Consider the following 8221-nt stretch of genomic DNA (forward strand, 5'->3'; position numbering starts at 1 on the left):
TTTGCTTAATTTTTATTTTTTTCCTCAGTTATAATTTTTTTTCACCATCTATCTGTCAGCATAGACATTTAACAGAAAAAATATTGGCAAAGTAATCGGGAATCAAAATAATGTTTAGTTGCATTATATAACGTATACGTTTGACTAAAGCATTCAGATAGTAAATGTACTGTTTATTAAATAACGAGCTTTGTCACCAGACTTTCAACTGACTGCCTCTGGCTCTGTGTGTGTGTGTGTGCACCTGTTTTTTGGTGCTCTTATGTTTGAAGTGTGATTTGTTGATGTGGGCATCTTGAACAGTACCCCCTGGGCTCTGTCCTACCTGTGTGAACGCCATCATCAGCCACACATTCATGCTGATATAGAAAAAGTAATCAAACATACAGTAATAGCTTGTCTAAACAAAAGCTGCTTTGGTCCAGCTGTACACTGGTTTTGTAACTGCTCGTGTTTTGCCCAGTAAACGCTACAACCTGAAGCTTATATTTATGCTTCAAGTATATTTTCCAAAATTTTATGCACATAGCCACGTATCATATCAAGCCTTTTGTGTATTGGGCGCCGAGCGCTTCCTAAACACAGGTGACCTACACTTAATCCTGGGTAGACAGACAGAGCACTGGAGCTGCTGCTGCTGCTCACACTATGCCTTTTGTGTAGACACGGTTCCTTGTTTTGGACTTTATTGTACATTGACTTCCACCAATTTCCTGGCGACTAACCCAAATCTTAAAGCCCCCATGGCTGCTCATTTTGCTTGGTTCCAGCCATTTAATGTTTAATCTTGGGTACCTATAGATTATCTTGGCACCCCTCATAACTCCAAATAGTCTATAATTATTTCAGAATGATAAAACCAAAGAGCCTCTTCTAAAAACGAGAGGATAGTTTGTGAACGTGCACAACTCATGCTGCCGGTGTTGTTACGAAAGTGGACACCACAACAAACCGCAACGGCATTAATTAATTTGAGTTTCTCCTTCATAGATAGGTAAACAAAGGTATATGTACCGATGAAAAGAGATTTGTAACACTAAACAAAGTGGGTAATTGAAAAACCCCATATTTTAACTGGCATAATGCAGACATAGTAACTGTTCCAGCTTTACAACAATTGTCTCTAACATTACAGAAACAAGGCATTAACAGACATGCAATGTGTGTGTTTTGGTTTTTTTTTTATTTTTTTACTTACCGTTAAATCCCACCGAGTAGTGGGATTTTAACATCACTCCCTTTCAAGTAGCTCCAAGATCAGTAAATCTAACCAGTGCTCACTGTGTCTTCCCCCACATGACCACATACAGCCCCAAAGTAGTGAAACTAATTCCAACAGGTAGCGCAGCTCAAACAATAACATCATGGGTCGTTAACCAGCAACACATCACATGTGGCAGACACACTGGTCGCAAGCAGTTAAAACAAACAGGTACTGTGCTCCAGGGGGAATTTAGCGTTGATTAACTGATCACTAACCGCTTCACTGGCCGGCTGCTTGTAGGTTAGACCCAGTCAGATAAAACCGCAAGTCCCTGTACAGGAACATTCCCAGACATGCAGTAACCTCAGACCCTGTATTTTTCTCCACATCCTCTGGTCACAGTGCAGCAGCAGGAGGTAAAATATTTCCACAAAACCAGGCACAGTCAAAAAATTACACTTTTAAAATGGCACTGGTGGTTGTCAGGCAAATTCACATGAACGCGCAGTGGCCTGGATTATATGCTCATTCAAGGAAATCCTTAAACTATCACGTAACACTATTTTGTTAGAAAAAAAAAAGTCTAGCAAGCGAGAATTTGAGAGACGTGTATAAACTGAGTTGCTTCTGCATAGAAGTACTAGAACATATGTACACCTCACTTTTTTGAGGTTTCTGTCACGCCTAAGATGATAATTCATCGTTGCAACATTGTAGACTAGCATATGGTCCCCTCAAGAAAGTTTGAGTCCCCACAGTTTGTGTGTTAATGCCAGACGTACATGCACACAAGCATTACAGCATTCTTCAGGTGTGACTCAGTGGTTCTGTTTGAGGTGGACTGGAATCTGCCAGGAATGTTGGAGAATCTGACAGAGCCTGGATATGGCTGCCAGCCTATTCTCCCTCCCCTGTTCTTTCTTTTTCCAGTTTCTTCCTTTCCCCTTTAGCGTTCTCATTTTGCTTCTGTCTGGCTTCATTTGTCTTTCTTTTCTTCCCCATGCTTTTCCTTCTCTCCCAGTTCCGGTTCCGATCATGTCCTGTTTTTAGCAGTGGATAACAGGCGGGCAGTGAATGGATCAGTGACTGAGGTCATCTGCTGATACAGAGGACAGTATCAGTCTGCTGGGAGAGCAAGTGAAGGATGTGTAGAACAGAGCGAGAATGGGATGATAAAGTGAGGAGGGTGATGGGGGAGTGAGGAGAGCAGTTTAGAAATGAAGCGGTGCTGCACTCTCATATCAAGCCTTCTGCCTCTTTAAATGGAAACATACTGTGGAAGGGCTGTTGGACCATAAACATTCCCTGCCATAATGTTTGTAACATCTCATCAGCACACCACTGTGAGTAATCCACTCAGATTGGCTGCTGTTTTATTGGCAGTTTACAGACTGAGAAAAGCATCTGCACTCTAAAATCTGTTAATTGTTTTTCTTTTATCCAAACTTTTAAACATAAGCCCTCTTCAAAGCAAGGATTGTGATTTGTAGTGTAAATGATTTGAGCTGACCTATAAGTTGTTGTATTAACCACCTAGAGTCCGCTCCATGTTTATCAATGAGGCTAGGCTAAATAACAGAAACACCTCTGTATAATGTAGTGCAGTTCAACAGCAGCATAAACCACAGCCTCCAGAATGCTCACACACTTGAATCAGTACCCCTGAAACTGTGTAAATGGCAGCAAAACATGGTGTGCACCTTCTTTTCTTTCTTTGTCTATCCTCCAAGTCCTCATTCATCTATACTTCCTCCGCCTCTTCTTTAATCCTCCTTTTCACTGACACATCGACAGATAAAAAGAGAGAGTCGCTTCAAGGCTGATCAATAGAAATATTCACATCTGAATTAACTCGGGGCAGCTGAGGGAAAGATTGCAGATAAACCCCCTAGCTCAGAAATGCAGGGTTCAACCCTGAGATTCAAAAGACGTGAGCTGGAAATAATTGGCTGTGGTATAAATAGCTGTGTGGCGCGTGGGAGCGAGGGATTGTGTGGCGGGAGAGAGTGGAAATGTGTTGCATCGTCTTGAATGAAAGTGAGCATGGAGAAGTGGTAGAGGAAAAGGGTGTGAATGTGTGTGTAGGTTTATGAGCGGATGAAAACACCAGCGTCTGCTTACAGCAACATGTGCATTGTCATGAACACATGTTGCACATCTGCAGCTTCTCCTATTATAGTTGCAGTTTTAGATATGATCACATACACACCTCTGTAAAACCAGATGTTAGTTTAGCTTTGATAGCGAGGTTGGGCTCTTATGTTAGTGGGAAGCATGACGCATGGAGTGTGTGTAGATGCTGTGCATTTGGACTTGAACCTGACCAGACTAGGTCCACATGGTCCATCTGGGCTCCTACCCATTCAGACATTATTTCCTATTTTAGCACAGTAAAGCCTGAATGAATAATGCAATATCAAATAAAAAGTGATATCAACAAAATGAAACAGGCGAAGTATCATTTTTTTATTGTTTGTAATAACATTATCAAAATGTTTTTGCATTGAATTTCAAAATGTCATTGTGAAGCTAAGCTTGTCTGTCTCATGTACTTTAAGGGAAAAATGAGTAGCAGGTGTGTTTTCTAGTTGTCAGGTAGAAACGCACTGTCTGTGTACGACAGAAAAATATATATATGTCACAAATATGGGGGCCAGTGAAGACCTTACACAGTAGTTTTACTACAGTAACACAGTAGTATTTTGAAATGTTTTCCAGATTATGCTTTTTAATATCTTTTGAGTTACGGCTTTTGAGAATCCTGCTCACTGTCAGTCACCTGCACTCATTTTAGGCAAAAATAATTTGATGAACTTTACATGATGATGGTCAGACCAACACTGTTAATAAAGTGAGTCCAAGACCAACCATATACACAAGTAGACAGTATTTCATTTTGGGAGGTTTTAAGAGTGGAAGGAGTGAATGCCTGTAGACCAGGGGTGGGCAAACTAGGGCCCATGGGCCACATAGGGCCTGTTGGTCCTTTTAATCCAGCCCGCCGAAGATTGGTACAGGATTGCCCAAATCAAATCATATCATAATTATGACTGCATTCATTTGACCTTGTCCTGTAATGCCTGGCGTTCCACCAGGTGGCGCATTAGGCGCAGTGATACATTGACTTTATTTTGTGGAGCCAGGGCTACTTAGTTATTACTCTGCTACTATTCTGAACCAATCTGCAACAATGAGTGGGCCAAAGAAAAGAAAAGTCGACAGTGAGTGCTGAGAGCTCAATAAGGAATGGACAACTAAATATTTTTTTTACTGAAGTCCAGTCAAAGGCTGTATGTCTTATTTGCCAAGAAACCGTTGCGGTTTTAAAAGAATACAACTCATCCTTACCCAGTTGCAGTCTCACCTGGATCGTCTGGATCTTGTTAATAAGTTTCAGTCAGGTTTTAGGCCCCGTCACAGCACTGAGTCTGCATTACTGAAGGTCCATAATGAGATTACTATGGCCCTTGATTGCAAACACCCAGTTATTCTAGTTCTTCTAGATCTATCAGCAGCCTTTGACACCGTCAACCATGCGGTTTTGCTCTCCCAATTGGAACACCTTGTCGGCCTAAGAGGCATGGATCTAAACTGGTTTAGCTCTTTCCTGTCCAACAGAACCTTTTCTGTCATTATTGATGATTCTTCCTCGACCATAGCCCCTCTTACCTCAGGCGTCCCCCAAGGCTCGATTCTGGCCCCGTTACTCTTTTCTTTATATACGTATGTCACCACTTTGTTCAATCATATCAAGACATAATGTTCATTTTCACTTTTATGCAGATGATGTTCAAATTTACATGCCATTGATACAATGCGATTCTATGCCCCGCTGCATAATTGGATTTGCGATGTCAAACAGTGGTTGTCACAGAACCTCCTTCATCTAAATGAGAGCAAGACTGAATACATTGTTTTTAGCTCCAATCCAGCCACTGTTGTATCGACCATAGGTCCTTCAACCCCTTCATTCACGGATACCATGAAAAATCTTGGCTTTATATCTGACAGCGACCTAAATTTCGATAAGCAGATCAGGTCCATGGTTAAATCTAGCTTTTTTCACCTGAGACTCCTAATGAAGATAAAGCCCTTCTTATCGCACAAAGACTTAGAAAAAGCTATCCATGCTTTTATCACCTCGCGACTTGACTACTGTAATGCCCTCTATGTGGGAATCTCCAAGTCTCTTCTCCGGAAGCTTCAACTGGTCCAGAATGCTGCGGCTCGACTATTGTCTAACACCCCCAGGTACGCTCACATCACCCCCGTTCTTCTCTCGCTAAGTTGGTTGCCAGTACCAAGTCTCTTCTCCGGAAGCTTCAACTGGTCCAGAATGCTGCGGCTCGACTATTGTCTAACACCCCCAGGTACGCTCACATCACCCCCGTTCTTCTCTCGCTAAGTTGGTTGCCAGTACAGTTTAGAATTGACTTCAAGGTGCTACTATTTGTATTTAAGTCTATAAATGGCCTCACTCCTCCATACCTGTCTGCTCTTCTGTCTATTTATGTTCCACACAGAGCTCTGCGCTCCTCAGAACATCAGTCCTTGATTGGCCCACAGTCTCAGTACAAAAAAATGGGGCAACCACTCTTTTGCTGTGTATGGCCCCAGACTCTGAAATTCTCTACCGCTAGAGCTACGGTCCATAACTGAGCTGGTGATTTTTAAGTCAACTCTAAAAACCTACCTTTTTAGACAGGCCTTTGGTGTTTAACCCGTCTTACCCCCTCCGAAGACACATTTTTAACTTGTTGTTTTATTCTAGTTGTATTCTGATATGGAAATTTTTTACTGTATTAAAATTCAGTGTTTTATTTTGTTTGAGTTTTATTGTTTTAGTAGTGTTTTCTTAGCAGTTATACATGTTCTGCTGTGAAGCACTTTGGGCTCTGCTGGAGTTGTAAAGTGCTATAGAAATAAAGTTTTATTATTATTAACATCAGCCATCACTTTTCTACCAAGCATGCTAATTATGCTAACCAGTCAACGCAAGAACGGAAGGCTACTGCTCAAAGGCTGGCAGCTAGTTTGCAGGCTCAGCAAAACACCTTTATCCAACAAACTGCCATCCAAGAATCAAGCATCAAGGCAGGCTATTTGCTGGCATTCAATTTAGCAAAGACCAGCAAGCCTTTCTCCGAAGGGGAGTTTCTCAAAGAGTACATGGTAGAGATAGCAGGTATCTTGTGTCCTGAGAGCAAGAACAAATTTGAAAAAATAGCTTATCATGCAGGACAGTGATTCGCCGTGTTGAGCTAATTGACGAAGACTTAGCTAGCAAGCTAAACAAAAAAGCGGAGTCATTTACATTATATTCCTTGCCACTGGAGAAAGTAATGACATAAAGGACACCGCTCAGCTTTTAATTTTTATCAGAGGGATTAATGACAATTTTGAGATAACCATGGAATGGCCATGGAATCCCTAAAGAGGAAAACGCAGGGAGAAGACTTGCATGACTCAGTGTCGGGGGTCATCGAGAGGCAAAAGCTACCTTGGAGTACGCTTGCCAACGTAACCACAGATGGATCGCCAAATCTGACTGGAAAAAAATGTCAGGCTGCTCAAAAGAATCCAGGAGAGGGTGAAAGAGGACAACAATAAGCCGTGGCTCAGGAGGTAGAGCGGGTCGTTTCCTAACCGGAGGATTAGCGGTTCGATTACCAGCTCGGGAGTGCGAATGGGTGAATGGCCAAATAATGTGAAAGCGCTTTGAGTGTGCTGTAAAAGCGTAGAAAGGCGCTATACAAGTATAAGACCATTTATCATTTAAGTTTGGGGAAAGTATGACAATGAGTGTGGGAGCTCAAACAGGAGATTAGCTCATTTTTGGAGCTACTTGAGAAAGCTGACGATTTCCCTGAGTTTAGTGACACAGATTGGCTTTGTGATTTAGCTTTTGCTGGGGACATACTGACACACATGAATGAGCTGAACGTGAAGCTACAAGGGAAAGATCAGTTTGTGCACGAAATGTTCACAAACATCAGAGCCTTCAATACCAAGCTACCTTTATTCTCAAAGCAATGTTTTCCGGGTTGCAAGCGAGAGCAGACGTCTTTACTGCTCCTCTTGTCTGTTCTATGATTTTTCACATCTTCTACACTTTCAAGTCTTTGAACAAATTCTACAACTATTAAAATGCCTCCAAGAGGGAAAAGAGCTAATAAATCAGAAGCGAATGAGGATATGGAGGCAGAAGAAGAGTATCACAGAGCGGCGCAAGTAACAGACATTCTGGATCAGCAGAAACAGATGTACATCGTGCTGATGAAACAACAGCAGGAAAACTTCAAAGGCTTTGTGCAACTACTTATGGAGACAAACAACAAGAGACTCGACGACATGACCAGAGAAATACAGGAGATAAAAACAAGTTTGCAGTTTACCCAGCGAGAGGTGGATGTGATTAAAGCCGCCATGGGTGAACAGAAAATACAAACCAAGGAGACAAGGGATGACATCTACAAAGCTTGTGAGAGTTTAATAGCTATAACGGATAAAATGGAGTATTTGGAAGCACAGTCCAAGCGAAAAAACTTGATCTTTGAGGGAATCAAGGAGACAGCTGGAGCGGAATGTAAAATGAAGGACATTCTAAAGAATAAACTGCAAATTCATCAAGAAATTGAGATGGAGCGGGCTCACAGAGTCGGGAAACCTTCTGATCGTGGTCCGAGGGTGGTGATGGTAAAGTTGATGAAAGAGAAAGATAAGGCACACATACTGCAACAAGCAAAGAAGCTTAAAGGATCTAATAATTATATAAATGAAGATTACACCGAGTCTGTGAGGAAGAGAAGAAGGGAGTTGATGCCGATGTTAAGGGAGGCCAGGGCGAGGGGAGACATCGCGTTCCTGCGGTATGACCGACTAGTGACCCGACCTCGGAAGCAGAATCCAGGACCCATGACCAGCACGCCGAGGACCAGTATGCTGAGACAAGGAGAGTATGAAGGGGTCACTGGACCCTCAGGTGTATGAAGAAACACGCAGGTATATTGATATCTG

At 42.2% G+C, this 8221-nt stretch overlaps 1 protein-coding gene across 1 annotated transcript in view; it reads left to right on the plus strand.

Moving 5' to 3' along the window:
• The window catches only part of LOC109968074 (protein enabled homolog), a 111089-nt gene that overhangs the window by 54711 nt on the left and 48157 nt on the right, over nucleotides 1-8221 (plus strand).

Source organism: Monopterus albus, unplaced genomic scaffold (assembly GCF_001952655.1).
Source record: "Monopterus albus unplaced genomic scaffold, M_albus_1.0 scaffold142.1, whole genome shotgun sequence".
NCBI classification, from domain to species: domain Eukaryota; kingdom Metazoa; phylum Chordata; class Actinopteri; order Synbranchiformes; family Synbranchidae; genus Monopterus; species Monopterus albus.